This window comes from Salarias fasciatus, unplaced genomic scaffold, assembly GCF_902148845.1.
Source record: "Salarias fasciatus unplaced genomic scaffold, fSalaFa1.1, whole genome shotgun sequence".
Classification (NCBI taxonomy): Eukaryota; Metazoa; Chordata; class Actinopteri; order Blenniiformes; family Blenniidae; genus Salarias; species Salarias fasciatus.
In genome coordinates this window covers 1,903,234-1,920,757 of record NW_021941373.1, presented here as the reverse complement: position 1 = coordinate 1,920,757, position 17,524 = coordinate 1,903,234, and the positions used below count along the sequence as shown (strand labels likewise).

Genomic DNA, 17,524 nt, shown 5'->3' with positions numbered 1-17,524 from the left:
AAGCTCTGGCTGTTCAGGTGGACTGGAGCTGAAACTCCTCGGAGAATGGAGTCCAGTGGAGGACCTCTTCTGGAACCTGAAGTTCTCAACTGCAGTCTGTGAACGTCTGGACTGTGGCTCTGCTGTTTCCATCAATACAACATCTGAGTCATCAGGCAGATCTGTGTGGAGGGTCAACCCTCGATGTTCAGAGCCTCTGTCAGATTTGAAGAATTGCTTCTGGCCCTCTGATTCTTCCTCTTCCATTAATCTCAGGTGCTCAGGTAAGACCAGTGAGGTTTCATTAACTGCATGTTCTCCACATGGTGAGTTCAGACAGAAAGCTTCTAACATGACATCAGGATGGATCAGTCAGGAAAGATTCAAGGCTTTTATTTTCCATCTGTTCACATGAACCAGCAGCTCAGACACAGGCTTTCATGTTTCTGTGGAGTCAAGTTAAAAAACAGATTCATTTATCAAAAGTAGAATTAAATAAAGACTCAGCAGGAGTGAAATAAAGAATAGACACAAAACAACAAGAGGACCAGATGAAAGTGTGTGTGTGTGTGTGTGTGTGTGTGTGTGTGTGTGTGTGTGTGTTTGTGTGTGATGTTTCCATCCCAGTTGTCCTCAGTTTCACTGTCAGGAAAAAACTGTTGTGAAAACATGTTTTGTGTTGTGATCCTGTCTTCTGTCCTGTGAGAGTGTAGCTACAGTGTTTCTGGTTGTAGGTACAATGTTTCTTGAGGCTGTAGCTGCAGTGACCTCCTGTCCTGTGTTCAGATGGGGTGCGGCTGCTGAATGGATCCAGTCATTGTTCAGGCAGACTGCAGGTGAAGACTAACCCGTCTGACCAGACCTGGTCCTCAGTGTGTGAAGCAGACCTGGACCTGCAGGATGCACAGGTGGTGTGTCGGGAGCTGGGCTGCGGGGCTCCTTCGGTCCTGCAGGGGGCGCTCTATGGAGACGTGCATACTCCCAGGTGGAGCCCAGAGTTCCAGTGTGGAGGCCATGAGTCTGCTCTGCTGGACTGTAGAAGCTCAGGCTCAGCTAGAAGCAGCTGCTCACCTGGTAAAGCTGCTGGACTCACCTGCTCAGGTAGAAGAGGAGCTGCAGCTTCCACTGCTCTTCTCTTCACTCTCACTCCATCCTCTCTCTCTTCTCTCTCTGCTCTGGGTTCAGGGGGCGATGAGGTCAGGTTGGTGGGAGGAGCCAGTCGCTGTGCAGGAAGTCTGGAGCTGAAAGTTCTTGGTGAACAGAGACCTGTGATGGACAATGGCTTCACCCTGGAGACAGCAGCTCTCATCTGTGAACATCTGAACTGTGGCTCTGCTGTTTCTGTACAACCAACTGATGTGTCATATCAATCTATGTGGATAATCAACTCAGACTGTGTTCAATCTGGATCTGATCTGTGGAGCTGTGTGGTATCATGGATCTCCTATCGCACCCTGAAACTCACCTGCTCAGGTATGTTTTGCTGACTTCAAAAAATGAATCTTTCCTTCCTGGTTTAACAGCAGATTAATTTCCTGCTGCTTCTCTGCTGCTTCAGTTTGTTCCTCAAACCAGAGATCAGCTGATTGGTCTCCAACAAAATCATGTTGTCAGAAAAAAAACTCAAATCCACAAAGATCTGAGGATGAAAATACCTCAACTGCTGGAGCTGAGCCGAGTTTCTACTGTTTCCTGAGTTTCTATCAATAACTCTGAGTTTCTATTGTCTTGTATGAGTTTCTACTCTTTCCTCTCAGTTTTGAATGTTTACTTCGAGCTTCTGCTGTTTCCTGTGAGGATCTATTGATTTCTCTGAGCTTCTATTTTTCCCCTGAGCTTTTCCTGATTCATCTGAGGTTCTACTGTTTCCCCTGGCTGACGTTCTGTTCTGTGTTCAGCAGGGTTTGGAGGGTTACGTTAAAAATGTAATCCGGTACAGTTACAAGTTACCTGTATAAAATGTAGTCAGTAACTTCCTCTAACTACTGAAACAGTGAAGACAAACAATGACTACAAAGGCAGAGCAAAAGTATAAAAAATATAAAAATAAATTAACTAACATTATGAGGACAAGTAAGAAAGAATATTATAATAAATTATTGGAGAGAAATAGAAACAATATTAAAGGCATGTGGAATGTTCTAAATGGCATTGTGAGAAGTAGATCTCAAACTATAAATTACCCAGAGTACTATATTGAAAATAACAAGACCATTAACAATATGGAGGATGTGGTGAATGGTTTTAACAGATTCTTTGTAAATGTGGGACCAGATTTAGCAGCAAAAATAAAGAAACCGGTGACGACAGAAAAGGGGGATATAGAAGACTACTACGGTATTAGGGGAGTTGGGTTGAGTTGGATATCGAGTTACTTAAGAAACAGGCAACAGTTTGTACAGATGGGGAATCATAAATCAAAACTGATGAATATTACATGTGGGGTACCGCAGGGGTCAGTATTAGGACCAAAATTATTCATAATGTATATTAATGACATATGTAGTGTATCTAAATTATTGAAATTTATTCTGTTTGCGGACGACACAAATATCTTTTGTTCCGGTGAGAATTTGCAGCAGATTTTGGAGACCATCACAACAGAAATGAATAAATTAAAACTATGGTTTGATAAAAATAAATTATCATTAAATCTAAGTAAAACAAAGATCATGCTGTTTGGGAGACACAGAATGGATTGTAATGTAGAACTTATAATTGATGATAACAAAATAGAGAGAGTAAGTGAAATTCAATTTCTTGGCGTGATTCTGGACAACAAAATCTGCTGGAAACCTCATGTGAGCTACATACGAGCAAAACTGGCAATATGCACATCAATCCTGTGGAAAACTAAACATATCCTGGACATTAAGTCACTGCACACCTTATATTGCGCACTTTTTTTGCCATATCTGTGTTATTGTGTTGAGGTCTGGGGAAACAGCTACAGAACCACTCTACAGCCGATATGCACCATACAGAAAAGAGCAATAAGGATAATAAACAATGCAGGATACACAGACCACACAAACCCACTATTCATAAAATCACACTTGTTGAAATTCATGGATCTGGTCGAATTCAAAACAGCACAAATAATGTTCAAAGCAAGAAATAATTTACTGCCAAAAAATATACAGGGGATGTTTGCGGAAAGGGAGGGTGGTTATAATCTAAGAGGAGACCTGAATTATAAAAAACCAAAAGTTCGAAGTACACTGAAAAGTATGTGCATGTCAAGCTGTGGAGTGGCTCTGTGGAACAGTCTGGACCCAGAAATAAAACAAAGTAGCAACATAAATCTGTTTAAAAAAAGGTACAAAAAAATATTTCTTAATAAGTATATGGAGGAGGAAGTCTGGAACTCTGGATGATGAGAACAAATGGTGTTGAGTATTATACATATAGTGGAAATTGATATATTGCTGTTATACTGTAGTTATATTATAATTATTCTGTTATATAGTATATATTTATGGGGATAACTATATGGTATGTGTGGGTATATATTATGTATTTATAGGGATATCTGCACGGTATATGTATAGATATATTATGTGATGTCCTATGATGTATGATTTTAAAACTAGTTAATAGTTAAAAAGGGGTAGGAATCTCTAAAAAGTGTTTACTTCTTCCTACTCCTTTTTTCGAACGATGCTGTTATGTTGTTTTTTTGTTTTGTTTGTTTTTGTTTGTTTTTTTTTCTTTTTTCTTTGATTCGCATTAACTTTCCTTTTTATCTTTTTTCTTTTTATACATGTTCGAAAAATAAATAATTCATTCATTCATTCATTCATTCATTCATTCATTCATTCAAAGTTACGTATCAGAGTAGTTTACATTAGTTTTAGACCAGTAAACAGAAATAAAGACAAGGACAAACACAGTGTGTCATCCACTCAGTGTTCTGACAACTCTCACTCTCCACAAACACAGAATCCTCTGAGTAATGTGATTACCTGCTGAGCTCTGAGCTCAGCCTCAGTTGCTCCCAGCAGCGGTTGTTGCTGTGGTCAGTGTGGACAAGCGTCCAGGAAGCAGTCCCTGAAGGAGGAGCTGTGCTCCATACAGGTGAACTGTCCAGGAGCTGATCAGCTGGAAGCAGCTGCTCTTCATACAGTCACTGCTGGGCTGCTTTGGTTTGCTGCGCCCCCTGGTGGCCACAAGGAAGAACAGTCAGTTCAAATGCAGTCCGGACCAACAGTCCACTCTTCATCAGTGTTGGGCAGGGTAGGTTTTTTTTTTTTTTGAACAATCAAGCACCACATCCTCATCAAACAGTGTGTACATTGTACAACAACACCCCACCAAAACAACAACCAGCACATTTTCAACTTGTACACCGAGCACAGGTCAGTCCTGCATTGTAAACTGGGATGTCAAATGGGCAAGTTACTTTTAAAAAGTCAGTAGTTATAGTGTTTTTTTTTTCAAACATGTTTTTATTATTTTTTTGTTATTTTAACAGAAAATACAAAAAACAGACAAAACAGCAAAAACAAAACAAAACAAACAAAACAAAAAAACGCGCACACACAGCGAGGCACCTCATTTCTAATAACCGGATGAAATAACAGTGATGACATTAGAAACTATAATGGAAGGACGTTGCTCATTTAGAACAGAAAAACCAATCAAAGAAAATCAGCAGTCATCCATCCAGCCATCAACAGATATGTTATTTTTCTCAAGAAATTTATAGAAAAGACTCCATATTTCCTGAAACTTGTCAAGTCTGTTCTTTGCTGTGTAGCTTATTTTTTCCAAAGTAAGATAGAAAGTCAGTCCCTTCAGCCACTGTGAAGCTGGACAAACAGTCTCTGATTTCCATGACAAAGCGATGCACCTTTTAGCCTCTAGTAAACATATACTGAGCAAAGATTTCACTTTTTTAGAAACTACAACTTCTTTTGGATAAATATTAATTCAACAGACACATTTTCAGGGTTGGGAGGGTTACTTTTAAATTGTAATCCAGTACAATTACAAGTTACTTGTCAAAAAATGTAATCAGTAACTTACTCTAATTACTTCAATTAAAAAGTAACGTACCAGATTACTTTTAGTTACTTTTAGATTACTTCACCAGCAAACATAAGAGATAAAGACAAATACAATGTGTCATCCTCACAGTGTATTGACAACTCTCCACAGAAAACACTAAATGCTCTGAGTGTTCTGAACTCTGCTGAACTCTGTGTTCAGCCCCAATTAATACCAACAACATGACCTTTAACCTCTAAACCTACTGAGAATCTGACTTCCTTTCTTTCTGACTCAGGATCAGAACCATCAGTTCAGGCTGTGTTCCTCTAGTAGCTCTACAGTCCAGCAGCACCAGGAGCCACATTGACAGTGTTAACACACATTTATATTCTATCCTCAGTCTGCTGTGTAGCTGTACTGCTGCAGTGAGGAGCAGGGTTTGTGTTCAGGTCGGCCATGCAAAGTAGTTTTTCAAGAGTTCAGAGTTGATTCATTCCTCAGTGACAGAAGGAAACATGCAGTCTCCAGTAAATCCTCCATCCAGGCTGAAGATATTATTGCCTCCATCAGATTCTTCTGAGTTCAGCCTGGTGAGGCTGAGGTTCTCAGCAGCAGGTTACTGACAGGTTAGCAGGTTCCTGACAGGTTAGCAGGTTACTGACAGGTTAGCAGGTTACTGACAGGTTAGCAGGCTAACAACACTTTAGCTTCACTGTGAGTTCAGGTGTGTTTCATACCTGTAGATGTGTCTTCAGGTTTGATGAGTTCCTGGATGTTGAGAGCATTTTCATGGCTGGGAGGCAGAATTTAATTTCTAAAGAGAAGTTCTGGCCTCATCTGACTTCGATACAAAATGTCTCCGTTTCCAGCCAAAGAATGAGTTTCTCTTTCTGGAGCAGCCATGACTCCAGCAGCAGGGGGTAAAATCCACGGCATCGCGGGATGTTTCATTCACGGTTAAACGTAGAAGAGCGCGTTAAAGGTAGTAGAGCGGGAGGTTGCTCCAAGACAGCGGTCGATGCGGCGTCTATCATTTATATATCTACGATGTTTATTGTTTATAGATCTACAATATGGCGGTTTGTGCCGTAAAGTGCTGTAAAGTCTCACAATGTCTGTATACGGCGCGGACGTCTGGTGTTGCTGGTATTTTCCGTCTGATTTTCAAAAGTAATCCCGCTCAGTAATCCGTGTTTTTATCAGAAGTAACTGTAACGAGATTACATATTTGTTGCGCCGACTGTAACGGATTACAGTTACAATTTTTTTGTATCCTGATTACGTAACGCCGTTACATGTAATCCGTTACTCCCCAACCCTGCACGTTTTAGGAAATAGAGGAATTTTCCTGCCTATAATTTCACTCACAAGATTTCACACGTTTCCCCAGAAAGATAAAACATGCTGACACTCCCACATGCAGTGAAAAAGTGTGCCTTTCTGATCCCCACATTTCACACAGAAATCGGGTATGCAGGGGTTAAATCGGTGTAGTTTAACAGGTGTAATGTATAACCTGCTCAACCATTTAAATTGTAACAATTTTGAATTTGTATTAATAGATTGGGTCTGAGCTAATAAGTAAGCTTGAGACCATTCTTCCCCCGTTACTCCTTCAGATAAATCCTGTCTCCATGCTTGAAGAGATTGAGTAGATGATTCTTTGGATTTGCTTACAAAGGTCCGATACAGAACTGAAACCTGGGCTTTAGAGCAGGGGTATGCAACTAAAATTCACAGAGGTCCGGTCAGGGATATTTTGTTAAAGCAAAGGTCTGGAACATCATAATGTCTAACTGAATTAGTGTGATATATGCTGATGTAACCTAGTAGTTCTATGAGCGTCTGCATGTCATCAATAGCTGACTATCAAATCAAATGAATTCATGCACTCCTTGACAACCTCCCATCACTAAATGGTTTTTTGTGGTGCCCCAAAATCCAAGCAACTCTGAGGGAACATTCATTTGCACATTGCTGGGCGGGCAGTGACTGTCAGGACTCTGGTGGACTGATCATACTGGGCTCCAGGCCCGCCGACAGCGGGGGACAAACGGGTCTGTTGTGCCGGGCCCAGGGTTGGGGGGGCCCAGAATTAAAGGCGGGGGTGGGGGGGGTGGGGGGGGGGGGGGGGGGGGCATCCAGCACCCCACTCACGGATCCCGACGCAGCATGCAGGCACCGCGCCTCCCCAACCCATAGGCTGGTCCATGCTTCACATGTACGCGTTTCCGCGTCCGCTTCGGAGTGTCCGCTTTGGAGTGTCTGCTTTGGAGTGTCCGCGCACCACCGATGCGCACGCGCTTTCTCCCATATTTCTCCCAGACTACATTTTGAGCTCAGCTGTGCACAACGTTCAATGCAGGAACACTGATCCACGCAGCCTCGAAGCTTTTCCGACACTACAGACTGTTTATCTGCGCCTTTATTACAGATTATTTAGAGAAAATTAAGCACTTACATTGTCAGTACATTATCATTAAGTATTAAAGTTTATTTAGCTTTTTTTTTTCCTGTTTCTGAATCGTGGGGGCGGCGCCGGAGCGATTAGTTACTTTTTCACTTCTGTCTGCAGACCTTCTCCTCCCTCCAGACAGAGTCTCTCTCTCTCTTTCCACCAGTTTTTCACTCTTTCGGTGTCTTTAAGTGGAGCCATCAGGCTGGAGCTCCGTCTGCTTTCACTTTTACCGTCATGTTTGGTTTGCTGTAACGCTCTGGCGCATGCGTACACCGCCACGAGCTGCGCGCAACGCGGTCTCAAAATCTGACTGCTGTGCGGACGTCCGTGGATCGCTCCGTGGGACCCTAGCGGACAGGAATTCATGACGATTTTTACGTCACGCGGACCAACGGATGGCGTCTGGGTCCGGATCCGGACCGCGGTCCGCCAGTTAGTGACTCCTGCTTTAGAGTGTAACCCCCTCAAAGCACAGTCTTCAAGAGTAGTTAAAGTTGGGAGTGTCAGATTGTTTTTCTGCCTGGAAAGAATGAAACTTCTAAGCTGCAGGTATTTAAATAATGTTTTATAGGAATATTGTATTTTGCTTTCAAGTGTTCAAAAGACATAAGGGTTTCGTTTTCATCATATAAGTCTGACATCTTTGCGATGCCCTGAGTGGCCCAAATTTTAAATCCCAAGTCTGCTCTGCCAGGAACAAAATCATCATTGCCATAGATTGAGGAGAACTGGGAAAGTTCAGCAACCTCTCCCAAATATGCCAGAGAAGTATGCCAAACTGACAACGCGCTTCTGAGAAATGGCTTTTTAGTGTTTTTAAGAAGTTTACGTTTATTAGCCGAATACATATAAAGGTTTGGAGGAATATTTAGGAGATGTGTTTCCATTAGAACCCAAGCTGGCAGATGATTCCTGTCAAAATAGAAAATTGAGGCTCGTATTTGAGCCGCCCAGTAGTACCACTGAAGATGTGGCAGATTCAAACCCAGTAGTTATAGTTACTAGTTACTTCTTCAATAAAGTAACCAAGTTATAATATTTTGAAAATAACTAATTACTTGGTAAAATAACTTTTGCATTACTTCAGAAAACAAATGTGTTTAAAGGTGCATTAAGGAGTTTGCATGTTTCATGCGAAACAGCGGCCCCTTCAGGCCTTGGGCGTAACTGCAGCTCAGTGAAACGCTGGTGCCTGTGGCTTGCGTCCATGTACGTGCACGGAAGAGGAGAAAAAACCTGCATTAGCAGCCTTGGCATGCAGAAGAGGTGATTGATTCACAAGAATGGCTTCAACTGAAGTAACTTTTGGTCAGCCTCCTTCCTCACTCTGTTAGCAGCGCTGCAGTAGCCTTTAAGGTTCTTCTGCCTGGTGGGTCTGTGCTGGAGCTGTGGCAGTGACAGAAGTCGGTATTTTCTTACTTTCTGGAAGATCCATCTTCAGTACTGCTCAGTTGTTGCTCGATAAGCATCTGGCAGAGTAATGGCGGACAAAACGAAAGCTAAGGAAGTCAGGCCAGCGGGAGGCGCATTACGTCACATCTTCTCAAATTCTCCCCAAGAAATACAAATTGCCGGACCGGCACTGCAACTATTCAAGTGACAAGTTAGCGCTGTTAGCGGTACTTGCAATGAATATGTCAGGGACATTCTACACATCACTGAATATTTGTGACATATTCATGGTGGAAAATAAATATTTTTATTGTTTTAAACTCTCTAATGCACCTTTAAATGTGTCAAAGAATCTGGGTCCCCACTTACTGGAACTGTAAGGTGCATGTTCAGTTATTTATTATAAAACTAAACATATGATTAATGAAATAAATGAATACTTGACCCAAAAAGTGACAAACAGGAAATGCTACATTAATCTGGTGTTGTGCTGAACTGTCAGACTGTTTTGCCAAATGATCTTAGAGGTTTGAAAAGGTCATTTCTGTTTGAAGAAATCAACCAAACCAGTGAAGACAAAATAACAGTTACTCCCATCACGGCTCGCTATATAGCTATAGTATCTTCTCTTTATATATCTATGGCCTCCACTCTTTATATATCTATGGCCTCTACTCTTTATATATCTATGATCTCTACTCTTATGTATCTATGGCTAGGGGTGGGCTAATCTGGGTCCCCCTCATAAGACATGTGGTTTTGTAGACCAAATACTCTCCTGATACAGAAACAATCAAGTAAAGTTGTCTCAGTTTGGCATTTCGGTTGGTTCTTTTCATTTGTTTAGGATATTGTCAAAAAGGGCCCTTTTCGCATACCCAGTCCATTATGCAATCCAACAATATATTTAGTTTTGACTTAAAAATTGATTGGTTGGGTTTTTTGGAGTGCTGATTCCATTTATATGTTAAAGTGAGTTGAAAGTCAAGGTCATATGATATTAGTCAAGGTAATGCAGCACCAACCCCAGTTTTTGGGGAAGGTCAAGATTTTGGTGCTTAGATTGACAAATAACAGACGCTGCAAGCATATCTACTCAATAAAATGACTCCAGACATAACACAACAGTGCCTAAGGAATGTATATAGTAGTATGTTTAATGTTTATAACTGTTCAACTTTTCTGTTTTGATCATTTCAGATATGAAACACTGCTTTGTTCAAATATGCTTTCTTTGCAGAATCATGTCAACAATGTTGAATACTAGAACTTCTGACCCAAAGATAAGTTGCCCAGGCAGCACAGTGGATAAGTGGTTAGTGCTCTTGCTTCACAGCAAGAGGGTCATGGGTTCAATCCCCAGACTGTGCGGGCCTCTCTGTGTGGAGTTAGCATGTTCCTCCCTGTGTCTGGATGGGTTTCCTCGACCATCAACCGATAACATGTATGATGACTGATGATGTACGATGACATCAGAGGAAAGAGAGATGTCCATCAGAAGCATCTAGAACAGGGGTCGGCAACCTTTTTGTCATGGAGTGCCAGTTTAAAATTTTCTCATCAATGTCAAATAAAACGCAAGTTAACACAAAATACAAAAAGATTTCCAACATACCTGGAAATGTATTCCTTTCAGATAAAGCAGATACTGTTGAGACTGAGTTTGAAATGAAAAAAGGATGCTTGAAACCTCTAAGTCTCAGCACAGATTCTTTTATTTGATTGAGGATGATCAGACAGCGAAGAAGGTCTCATGCTAGCAATAAAATCAAAATACGAGGCTCTCGGTCCATCAGCCCTGCGAGAATAGATCTCAGTCTGAACCCTAGGCTGAATGGCCCTGATTGTTGGTAGAGCGACACCTTTATCCTCGGTTTCCGCGTAATTAAGGGTGGCACATGGGACTTCTCGTCTCCAGGAGTTAACAATCATGCTTAAGGTTTGCGATCCTGCATACAGTCACAACAGTCTCTTCCTGCTAGCTTGGGGCCTTTTACAACAGTTCAGCTTATCTGAGCAGGCCACATACGACCGGTACAATAGACTGACACCTGGTTACCTCCTGTGGCTTCTGACCTGGCGTCAGCTCCTTATCCTGGCTGGTTCACACCTAAAGTCCCTTGGGCTGTGGCATTTACATTATCACAAAGAGATCAAAGGTTTAGTAATGGTGACCCCTCACCTACACAGTTGCAAGGCACAAAAGGCAGTCACAAGGCAGAGTAATAGAATCACAGTGTAACCATTTAAAATGAGATAAAAATATACAACAATACAAACATATCTTTAAAGATATTTTTTTCTGTTACTCCAAAAAGTGCTTTCATAAACTTTGTGTTTTGTGCTCTGCATGCTCATGTTTCGAATTAACTGGTGCCCGTGTTAACTTGTGACCAATAGATGACTGAGACTTGAAGTCGATCGAGCGAACGTCGGTTTTCTACAGTTACAGTGAATGTATAAGTTCAAAGTATTTTATGAGTCTTACTTTAACAGCTGCTGTTATCAGCATGTGTTTACACAGAAGTCCGCCGTAACTCGTTAACACGGGAACCAGTTAATCCATAACACCGGCGGAGCGATCACTCGTTTTTTGCTATGGAGCTCTTTAAACAACTCACTGTAGTGCGATTTGCTTCCATTTCTTCTCTCCAGTGTTTTTTCTCTCGGGGTTTTTATTAAAAAAATGTTTTTCTGCTTGTTTTTGACAGTCCTGTTTCCCGTTTACTGCGCACGTTGTCACGTCACTACGTACTGGGGCGCGCATGCGGAACAAATAATCCCCCGTTTTTTTCGCTCCGCTGTCAGGCAGCTTTTATATGAGACACGGAGCGGGTTATCGATCGGTCTACACCACCTCGTACAATCGGCTCCGAAATACAATCCGCTCAGAGTGAAGCAGATCCACTTGGACGTCTACATGACACATCCGCTCTGCCTTATAAGCCATTATATGGGTGGCATGTAAATGTGCCCAGTGTGGCACGCGTGCCAAGGGTTGCCGACCCCTGATCTAGAAATTGAGCATGATATTGTGATGAGAGTTGGAGACATCGCTTTCTATGAGGACAATTGTTGTGCCTGTACACTGCCACTTGTTCACAAACGGTACCAAAGAATTGGTCCAAGCAACACAAAAGGAAACATGAGCGAGAAGAAAGTTTTTCCAGGTGCAGAGTAAAAGTAGAAGGTAGAAAGGCAGGAGGACATGGTCCGTAAAAGAGCTTGCTACACTGAAGCCATCAGAGATGCATCCATGGAGATTGCAACAGATGATCCCGAGAATACTCCATCAGTAGTTGTGGGCATGTCCATCAAAAAAGTCTCAATCAGATCAAAGGCCTCGGCCACTGTAACTAGCTCAGAAGCTACTCCCTCTGATTTCCCCATGGTTCCAATCAGAACTGGGAGAAAGATGTTCAAAGAATCATTTATGAGATGCTCTGTCCAGTGTTTGGCCCAGTGCAAGGTCACAACTGATGATCTGAAGAAGATATTTGTGTCACTTGCCAATACTTGACACATCTGTTGGCGGCATCAGTCAGACCCCCCCAAAAAAGAAAAATATATCAAATCTTGAGAACCACTGGTACTACAGACTTCCAAATAGGCTCAAAGTGTTCAGAAGGTAAAGGTTTATATTCAGCTTTCATAGTAACTATAGGTCTAACTTGTCTAGTTTTTGTGTTATTTCAAGAAAACTGTTTTTTATGCGAATTTAGTCACATCATTTCAAATATGGTCAAAGAACCAACTGAAATACAATATCTTGGCCAAAACACCAGCCGTATTCTGAATCAGTGGACCATTTCGCCTATGAAACCACATGTCTTCTAGAGATTTTGTGAATAAAGTTCATATTGGCCCACATCTACTATGGCCTCTACTCTTTATATATCTATGACCTCTACTCTTTATTTATCTATGACCTCTACTCTTTATATATGTATGATCTCTACTCTTTATATATCCTTGGCCTGTACTCTTTATATATCTATGGCCTCTACTTTATATATGTATGGCCTCTACTCTTTATATATCTATGTCCTCTACTCCTTATATATCTATGGCTTCTACTCTTTATATATATCTATGATCTCTACTCTTTATACATCTATGGTCTACCATTTAATCTATGGCCTCTACTCTTTATATATCTATGGTAGTGTCATGGTTTGTGCTGTAAAGTCTGGACAGCTCACATGTCTGGAATATTCAATCTGATTTTACAGTGTAATCCTGATCAGTAATCCATGGTTTTAACAGATATACCTGTAATGAGATTACAAATGTTTAATGTACAGTAAAGGATTACAGTTACACTGCTTTTGTATCCTATTTTTGCAACTGTGTCACATATCCTGCGTTCCTCCCCAACCCTGGTGTTCAGACGGGGTGCGGCTGCTGAATGGATCCAGTCGCTGTTCAGGCAGACTGCAGGTGAAGACTAACCCGTCTGACCAGACCTGGTCCTCAGTGTGTGAAGCAGACCTGGACCTGCAGGATGCACAGGTGGTGTGTCGGGAGCTGGGCTGCGGGACTCCTTCAGTCCTGCAGGGGGCGCTCTATGGAGACGTGCAGACTCCCAGGTGGAGCCCAGAGTTCCAGTGTGGAGGCCATGAGTCTGCTCTGCTGGACTGTAGAAGCTCAGGCTCAGCTAGAAGCAGCTGCTCACCTGGTAAAGCTGCTGGACTCACCTGCTCAGGTAGAAGAGGAGCTGCAGCTTCCACTGCTCTTCTTTTCACTCTCACTCCATCCTCTCTCTCTTCTCTCTCTGCTCTGGGTTCAGGGGATGAGTTCAGGTTGGTGGGAGGAGCCAGTCGCTGTGCAGGAAGACCGGAGCTGAAAGTTCTTGGTGAACAGAGACCTGTGGTGGGCGTTGGCTTCTCCATGAAGACAGCAGCTCTCATCTGTGAACATCTGAACTGTGGCTCTGCTGTTTCTGTACAACCAACTGATGTGTCAATTCAATCTATGTGGATAATCAACTCAGACTGTGTTCAATCTGGATCTGATCTGTGGAGCTGTGTGGCATCACGGAGATCCTCTCTCACCCTGAAACTCACCTGCTCAGGTATGTTTTGCTGACTTTAAAAATGTATCTTTCCTTCCTGGTTTAACAGCAGATTAATTTCCTGCTGCTTCTCTGCTGCTTCAGTTTGTTCCTCAAACCAGAGATCATCTGATTGGTCTCCAACAAAATCATGTTGTCAGAAATAAACCTCAAATCCACAAAGATCTGAGGATGAAAATACCTCAACTGCTGGAGCTGAGCTGAGTTTCTACTGTTTCCTGAGTTTCTATCAATTCCTCTGAGTTTCTATCATCTTGTATGAGTTTCTACTCTTTCCTCTCAGTTTTGAATGTTTACTTCGAGCTTTTACTGTTTCCTCTGAGGTTCTATTGATTCCTCTGAGGTTTTATTTTTCCCCTGAGCTTTTCCTGATTAATCTGAGGTTCTACTGTTTCCCCTGGTTGACGTTCTGTTCTGTGTTCAGCAGGGTTTGGAGGGTTACATTAAAAATGTAATCCGGTACAGTTACAAGTTACCTGTATAAAATGTAGTCAGTAACTTCCTCTAAGTGAAGACAAAGTTATGTAGCAGAGTAATTTACATTAGTTTTAGACCAGTAAACAGAAATAAAGACAAGGACAAACACAGTGTGTCATCCACTCAGTGTTCTGGCAACTCTCACTCTCCACAAACACTCAATACTCTGAGTAATGTGATTACCTGCTGAGCTCTGTGCTCAGCCTCAGTTGCTCCCAGCAGCGGTTGTTGCTGTGGTCAGTGTGGACAAGCGTCCAGGAAGCAGTCCCTGAAGGAGGAGCTGTGCTCCATACAGGTGAACTGTCCAGGAGCTGGATCAGCTGGAAGCAGCTGATCTTCATACATTCACTGCTGGGCTGCTTTGGTTTGCTGCGCCCCCTGGTGGCCACGAGGAAGAACAGTCAGTTCTAATGCAGTCCGGACCAGGAGTCCACTCTTCATCAGTGTTGGGAGGGTTAGTTTTAAAAAGTAGTTATAGTTACTAGTAACTCCTTCAAGAAAGTAACTAAGTTATGATATTTTTAATTCCCAGGCAAAATCACTCTTGTGTTACTTTTACAAGATAAAATCGTTTAAATCCTTCACAGAATCTGGATCCCTCTGAATGGAACTTTAAGATGCATGTTCAGTTATTTATTATAAAACTGAACATCTGCTTCATGAAATAAATGGACACTTGACAGACTAAACTACAAACAGGAAGAACTCCATTAATCTAAATGATTCAGATGTTGTTGTGTGATAATTTGAGACACCATCAAATCTGATTTGTCTCTGTAGATCGCATTTCCACAGCTACTGACATGGATATTTGTCAGTAGAGGTCTGAACTTCCATTGAGTTTAAAAGCCTTTGAATGATCAGGGCTCTCTGTGGCTGTAGCTCTGTCATGTCACGTGACGCACTTTGGACCAATCAGGTTCCTTCTTTCTCTAAACATACTCCACTGGACTGTGGACGAGGAAGAACCAGGTGAAAATGTGAATTATAGGAACAGAAACACAGAATTTCATTGTCAGTAATGGTAACGGTGTAACGCTGGGAAAAGTCAGTAATTAGATTACTTTTGACTTAAAATAGCAACGTCACTGCTCTTCTATGGTATATCTCTGGTAGTGTCAGGGTATGTGCTGTAAAGTCTGGACAGCTCTGCAGATCAGAAGTTCTGGAGTTTGGAGACCAGCAATTATCGCTCAGTGGTCTTTGGAGAAAGCAGCTGTTGTTTGTTCACATCTTCACTGCGGCTCTGCCGTGTCTGCAGATTGGACACGTTCAGTCAACTCCACACTTACAGTGGTGATCAGAGATGACTGCTTTCAGTCTGGGTCTGATTTCATGAAGTGTTCAGTTTTCTCTGAATATCACTCCAGCAGTAATCTCTCCTGCTCAGGTAAGTTCATCAGTGGTGTGTTCCTCACTCACCACAGTCAGAGTTAAAGTTCTGTCAATGACCTGTGTGTGTGTGTGTGTGTGTGTGTGTGTGTGTGTGTGTGTGTGTGTGTGTGTGTTCCAGACCTGCTGCTCCATCCAGTCCTCTCCGTGTCCTCCTCCTCCTCCATGCTCGGGGTCTCTGAGGCCCAGCAGCAGGGGCTCCAGGTGATCTGGGGCTCCACCTTCACCATCAGCTGCTCCATCCAGCCACAGTACCCAGGAGGCTCCTTCCAGCTCACCTTCACCTCCTCCAACACCTCCTACAACTCCACCCAGCCGGCCGTCAATCACTCTGCACACTTCCTGTTTCCTGCCGCAGAGCCCGCCCACCGGGGAAACTACAGCTGTGTTTATCACCTCCATGTTTTTGGACACAACTTCTCCTCAGAGAGCCGCCTGCTGTCTCTGTCTGTGTTCGGTAAGAAGAAGCTGACTCCTCCTTTACTCCACCCTTCAGAGAACATGTGTGGGTTTTCCCCCCTTTAGAGGTCCAGCAGGAGGTCCCACTGGGAGGAGGCCCCGAGGGGGTCCAGGACTCTCTGCTTTGGTCTGGGAGAGACTTGGAGTCCAGCCAGCAGAGCTGGAGGAAGATGGAAGGGACAGACATGTCTGGAGGGGTTTGGTCTCTGTAGCACCACCCAGACCTGATCCAGACCAAGAGGGAGCCCAGATGGAGGACTCTGATGGTCTCACTCCCAGCAGTCCTCAGACAGACGCTGATTGTTCTCTGTGTGTTCAGATCCAACAGCTGTGATCGTCAGATGGGTGGTGGTGCCGCTGTCTCTGCTGCTGCTGCAGGGGGCGCTGTGGCTGTACTGTAAGGTACTGTTCTCCTCTCTGCTGATGCTCTGGAGCTCTGGGTGGAGCCAGACTCTCCTCACTCCTGTGTTGTCATGTCTCTGCAGGCCAGCAGGGGGCAGACCGGCAGACCGGGCGGACGCTGAGCGGAGTGCAGTGGAGGGATGAAGTCGGTCCTCTGAACCTTCCTGCTGTGAAGACAAGAAGTTTTTATGAGCTTTTTCCAGAAATGATGAATCTGATCATGTTCCTACAGACAGTGGAACAAGGTTCCTTTTCCTTCTGAGGACTGTCGTGAATAAGCGGAGCATTCTTTTGCCGAATACTGGACCACAGTGGATGTCTTTTTAATCTCCCCTTTTTCCCCTTTGTACTCCTTTTTCATTTATTTTTTAAGTCATATCATGTGTGCTCATTGAATCATATATTATCATCTGCTCCCTCTCAGGAAGATATAACTGAGGAGATATTTTTGTGATTGTAATCCAACTTATTAGCTTTTGCAAAAAGTTAGCTTTTTCAGCACCAAGGTGAGGCAGGATGTGGTTTCAGCAGGAGTTGAACCGTATGTAACCTCACCAGTTTGTATTTCATCCTGAGTGGTTGATCTGGACCTGAAGAACTCACTTGCATATTTCATGTGCACATTTTTTTTTCTTCTCACTTCTCTTGTCTTCCTCTTTTTTTTTTTTTTTTTTTTTTTAGAACTGAGGCTGTGGTTGGTCTCCTTGGTAACGAAACAGCATCAGAGGACATGTCCATGGGACCGGAACATATGAGTAGACCCTGTTTTCTGGTGGGTGGCGCTCTCGCTCTTGCTCAGAGCCCCCCCTCCAGAACTCTTGGGTTATATGCTGTCAATTTTTTCTGAATTGAAAGAGAAAAGATCTTTGAAAGTTTTCTGAAATCTGAAGAGAGTAGAC

At 42.9% G+C, this 17,524-nt stretch overlaps 1 long non-coding RNA gene across 1 annotated transcript; it reads left to right on the top strand.

Annotated features, from left to right (window-relative positions):
* Positions 1-1,041: 1,041 nt before the first annotated feature.
* On the top strand, positions 1,042-15,939 carry LOC115384920 (uncharacterized). The gene is made up of 4 exons (XR_003931000.1): positions 1,042-1,080; positions 1,165-1,180; positions 13,624-13,895; positions 15,886-15,939. It is a non-coding gene; the product is annotated as an uncharacterized LOC115384920 (long non-coding RNA).
* The last annotated feature ends 1,585 nt before the right edge of the window (positions 15,940-17,524 follow it).